Consider the following 6,011-nt stretch of genomic DNA (forward strand, 5'->3'; position numbering starts at 1 on the left):
TCTGTTCACACAACAGCCTGCTGGTACAGGTACAGGTTTCACATCAGCAAAATTAAGTGCTCTGGGATTCCAATTCTTCTCAATGTCAGCCACAGATTTTTATGACCCACACAAATGCCTTTCCATAATGCACAAACAGACATTCTTCTCGTATTCTTAAAATATAATTAGTCCATATTATTTATAAACCTCATGAATATCAACCTCCACAATCTTGAGTGGTACCCAGCTACCACTGCTGATCATCTGAAAGAGTTCTGGAGGGACTAAGAAGATTTAAGTGGAACAAAACTTAAAAAAAAACAACCACCAAACTTTGTTGTTGTTGTTGCTGTTTGTTACACTTTATTACATCAGATGGGTGAGGCCTTTGGGGGACAGCGGGGTGCACTCAGTCCTTCTTGGCAGCCACCCTCCTCATGGCAGCCAGGACATTGCTGAGTTCTTCTCGCTTCCTCTTGACGCAGATGTGTGTCCCCACCCTTTTCTTGAGGAATTTGAGGGCCCGCTTGTCCTTGGAGACCTTGAGCGGCTCCATGGCGCAACACTCGTAGGGCGTAGGGCGCGAAGCCACACACCTCCCGGATCATTGTCCTGCACCAAGCTGGTGTGCTTAGTGAGGCGCTCGCGGCGGCTGTGCCTCGGCTTGCTCACGTTCTTGGTGGCTTTGTGGCCCTTATTGAGGCCCACAGCCATAGGGTAGCGCACTGCCATGGCTGCTGCACGTCTATGGCTGCCGCGGGGGAAGCAAAACCCCATCTTTTAAATGGCTAAGTTACCGGCTTGGTAGAGTGGGGGACCTCCTAGACCCTGGCCCCCTTAATCACCTTTTGAAGCTGGAAATTACTTCACCTCAATAACTCAACTTTCAGCCAAACAACAGAATAGAATCCTTGATCTCTCTGCTCTCTGGAACATCACTACATCATTCTTTTTGTAATTTCTTAATTCCTCTATCATGATTTTCTCTTTCCATCTGCCTAACTCTCCTTCATTTGCCAAATCAACTCTTCTACCTCACCTTCCTTATAAATTGGCATTTCCTGAAGATATGTTATATCAGCTAACAATGTCAGCGATCCACTGAATTACCTTTGCCGTTTTACATACTCTTTCAACAATCAGATCCTGTTTCCAATATTCCCATTCCCTTGACCTCGATCACAGAACCCATATTTCTGAGGTCAGATCTGCACTGTCTCCAGAAGTGGGAAATGAAGAAAATGCATCCTTTGTAGAACTTTGCTTACCTTTGTTTGTTTTCCTCCTCTAGCACTGTTAAATCACTTTGACATGGATCATCTTTTTGGATTGCTTCTGGGAAATTCAACCCAAGATAGCTATTGGGAGTCTACTCTTAGACAACTCACTCTCTGCATGTTTGTATTCAGTTCACAAACTTGTCTACTACCAAACGGTGATGACTCATAAATTGTCATATCACACTCTACTCTCTATCTCTCTCTCTCTTCCTTAGCTTGAGTTCTCAACCATATGTTTGGAAATCTCAACATATATTTTCCCTAGACAATGAAAGCTCAACACATGCCCGAAACTGAATTCCTCATCTGGCACAAATTGCTCTGTGTGTGTGTGTGTGTGTGTGTGTGTGTGTTATTCTTACAATAAAGGAGCACAAATATCCTCCAACTGGGTCAGCCAGGAACCTAGGACTTACTCTCACATCTCCCTTCCCCTCACCCTTCATAACTAATGGCAATTAAATTCTATCAATTCTAATTTCTTAACGCCAACCATAACAATCTCATTATTGCTTTCCAACTTCTGCTTTCTTGGCTCAGGTCCACATTAGCTCCAACCTAGACTCTTGGAATGGGGAGATAGCCCAATCTAATCTAGTGAATGGTATAGTTCTGGTCCACACTTGTGATTTCAAATCTTGGCTTCTCTTACACACTCCCTGTAGAATGTTCACAAATTCTTTAAACCCTTATGTCTCAGTTTCCTAATTTATGAAAACAAGATTACATTTTACATCATAAGGTTGTTGTTTGGCGTAAATGTAAATTAATTAAAAAGTGATGCATTTGAATTCAATGTTGAGGAAGAACATTCAAAATACCATGGACTGTCAGAAGAAAAAATAGTCCTAGAAGACATACAACCTGCATGCTTTTTAGAAGAAAATATAAGTGCAACAATGAATGAATGAATAAAAATCCTAAGTCTCTGTAAATTTTCATTGAAATTAATAATTAAAAAATTTTAAAAAAAAGGAGAAATTATGCTGAAGCTTTGTCCATGTACTTGGGACATATTATTAGGGAGGAAACCCCCAGTGAGATGGGTTGACACAGAGATTGCAACAATAAAATTAAACATAGAGAAGACTGTGAGGACCGTGACCAAGTAGTATCTTATTCTGCTGTATATAAGGTCTATGAGTTGCAACCAACACAATAACACTTGATAACAAATTGCTTAGAGCAATATCTGACACGGTTTAAAATATACATTTTCATATTATTATTGTGGTTTTATTTTATCCCAATTAGTTTGTGGCATTAAGGCTAGATTATAATACCTTTATTGGGGTTGAAATGCCCCATTTATTCCACAGCAATCATGAGAGATCCAATATCTGGGCATGACAGCCTCTGAGAGCAGGGCCTCAACTACTCCACTACAGACATCATCCATAGCACACCGTTAGCCCTCACCAGAAGTTTCCTAGAAACTATATTAAATCGCCATTGCTATTGCTGCTGCTGTTGTTACATGACATCACATCGCATGTGACCCTACATACTCTGACACCTGCCCTGTCCTGACACAATCTCTCTGATTCTGACACACCCACCCCAATTACCCCAGTCACTGTGTCAGTCCATCTCATCTTGGGTCTTCCTCTCCTGCACTGTCCCTCCACCCTTCCAAGCATGATGTCCTTCTCCAAGGACTGGTCTCTCCTGGCCATGTGTCCAAAGTATGTGAGACAGAACTTCGAAAGCCTAGCCTCCAAGGAGAAACTTAAGTTTCACTCTCTCCAATACAGACCTATTTGTTAAACATGACATTTGTATGTCAAAAATAGTCAAATACTATATTTTTATGTGATTCAATTCACTATTATATAGAAATGTGTTCTGTGGTTCAATTTAAAATTACATAGAATGTGATGTGAAAGTAAGGGAAAAAACCCTCTGTTTCGTTTTTTAAAAACTTTTTTAAAAATGATCCTTGTTCTTTAAACTATTTTAAGATTCTTCAGAGCCATTCTCCAGTAGCTGTGTGTCATATTTCATCTGTACCAGCAAAAGGATCCTCATTCATCAGCACCTTTTGTGACAAAAGGCAAGCTCGGGTCTCAGCTTCTGCTGCTCATTTTCACTGAACAGGTTTCTTAGGTCTGTGCCCTGACACCTGTAAGTAGCAGCTGCTTGATTTTAACCCCTGGCTCATGAAGTTTGATTCTCAACTTCTAAATTCTATTTGAGTATTAAACACTTAATAGAGATGCTTCTCCCTGCAGATTTTCTAAAAAGCTAATGGTAGTCACTGTTTTCTCTTGGACAGCCACGTCAGCAGACTTTTTAGTCCATTTCGACAGTGGATGGCAATGACAGTAACAGCTGTTGTGTAGAGACATCGTCAACATCCACAGTGATGCACTTAAAACGAACTTATAACTGACTACAGAAGATACAGGATAAGTGTTCAAACAATCAGATATTCTAATTTATAAAGGCAGCCTCATTTTTGTCCTGTAAGCTTTCACCCACCAAAAGTTCGAGCTTAGTCCATGCACATCTGTAAATGCTTTCTCTGTGGACACTCATATTCCTAGCCCTAGTCCCCAGGCACTTGCAGAAGATTCTACAACGTGTATGAAGCTAGAACAGCAAGTCAAACAAGAGTAAAATGTCTAAGGACTACACAGAAATACTAAGCATTAAAGCAAGCCCTTTGGTTTTGGAAATGTTAAAAAGTTGGAGAGAGAAAGATTCTCTTCTAACTCAATGAACAAACTAGAAACTTAAGAGGGGAAAAAAGCCAGGAGAGAAGAATCAACATTAATGCGAACAATCTAATTGCAATGACCAGCCCAAGGTCCATTGGGTGGCAACAACCAACTTCAAAATAGCTGCCTCCATCATTCCCACCATCAAAAGAGATAGCAGCAAAAGAACCCTGGGCTCCACACTGATATTAGGGTTTTCACATCACAACCAAGGGAAAGGAGATGTTGGAAAGTTCCAGACCCTAGTGTCAGAAGCCCTCTCAAATGATAAGAGAAAGAAATAATTAAAAGTCAAAAATAGTGATGAAAAAGATTCTGGACTCAGAATTCCTCTTACTTAGATCCACAATCAACACGTTTAGTACCAACAGTTAGAAGATCACGCTGTACCTTGCACAGGGAAAATCTGCAGTTAGGGACCTCTCTAACAGTACAAAAGAGCAAGGCATCTAACCCAAAGAATCAGCACTGAATTTTAAAGATCCAAGTTTCCTTTTACTTCTCAGCAAAGCTAGCACTTAGTATAAAGATTCATGTGATTATAGATATAATCTAATCGAGTATTTTAGATAAATAGAACTATAGAAAACTTACCATGTCAATATAAAGTTATTGCCTAGAGGATTCATGTTATCCAGAGGAAGCAGACACAGCACTGTCAATAGTGTTATCAGCAGTTCAAAAGTATTCTCCTGGTAGAATCTGTTATGATCACTCATTTTATACCAGAAGAAATTTTGCTCCCCTTCCCAAACCACTGTGGGAGACATTTGGCAATGTCTGTAGAGTTTTTTAGTTGTTACAACTAGGAGAAAAGCCTTCCTAGAATCTAGTACTGAGAGGCCAAAATGGTGCTAAACATCCTTCTATACACAGGAAAGTGCTCCACAACAAAGGGTTATCCACGCCAAAATAGCCATAGTGCTAATTGTGCTTCATTATTTCTCCCAAGTCTCAAGACCTTCCATCTTCTGTTGTCTTCATAATAAATGTCCAAAGACAGAGAACTCTGTTGACTGAATATGTCTTTTTAGAAGAGCATAGTATGTATTTAGAAGAAATATTCTGACTGAGGCAATAAGACCTCAAATAGTGATATGGCAGAGAGCTTTGAAGGAACAGAAATAGATCTAAGGATGTTTTTCTTAATGTTTGTTATTCCTGATAATGCAGTGTTTTAAATGTTAATCTGTTGTGTGTAACTCTTACACAACTTTCTGTCTTCCTTTTCTTCAGTGATATGCTAATTACTTATTTACTATAACCTTTCCTTTCTGACAATTTCTTAATCTACAAGTAGGTAAGTAGGCAAACAGACAAAACAAAAAATGTGAAAAAGTGAAAGAGACTGCATAATGACCATTCATAGGTTTGGCAGATGATAGTTCAACAAGAGCATCTGCATTTGTTGCAAACATATCCATGTAGATCATCGAGTCAATAGATGTCAATATTACACAAACAGCCGCAACCAAGCACCCCGAGGATTAAGCCCATGGCATTTTGGGACCATAGTCTCAGGAGATATAAAAAAAAACCCAATGCTCTATTCTCTATATTGCTGAATAGAAACTGGGGACTTATAAGCTTGTGAGTAGCCATCAAAGGTGCAATCATTGGTCCCTCCCTGTGTGGAACACATAATAGTGAATAAAATCAAAGACGTATGGAAATTATTAGTCATTAGCACTAGAAGTGCTATGAAGTCCTCAACTTCTACAACCCTGAGACCAGAACTAGATGGTGTTCAGTTATTACTCCTACTCACTCTGAAAGGAATAACAATGGAAGATCTTGGCTCAAATGGTAGATAAATGTGGAACAAAAGTCCAAATTGTGCTAATGGCCAAGCTTACTGGCCTGACAGGAACTGGTGGAAGTCCTGAGACTATGACTCTTAGCTGCCCTTTGCATGTGGAACTGATATTACCCCATGGCATACTTTCCAGCCCAGCCAGGAAAGACCAAGAAGGTGAACAGTGGCACCAGAAAGATACTCAGCACTGAAGACACTCAACTACACAGGATC

The 6,011-nt window shown here is 39.9% G+C and overlaps 1 pseudogene; it reads right to left on the reverse strand.

The window, feature by feature from the left end:
* Positions 1–391: 391 nt before the first annotated feature.
* Positions 392–714, reverse strand: LOC102857492 (annotated as a pseudogene).
* Positions 715–6,011: the final 5,297 nt, after the last annotated feature.

This window comes from Elephantulus edwardii, unplaced genomic scaffold, assembly GCF_000299155.1.
Source record: "Elephantulus edwardii isolate Elephantulus edwardi_28Jun2011 unplaced genomic scaffold, EleEdw1.0 scaffold00225, whole genome shotgun sequence".
NCBI classification, from domain to species: Eukaryota; Metazoa; Chordata; class Mammalia; order Macroscelidea; family Macroscelididae; genus Elephantulus; species Elephantulus edwardii.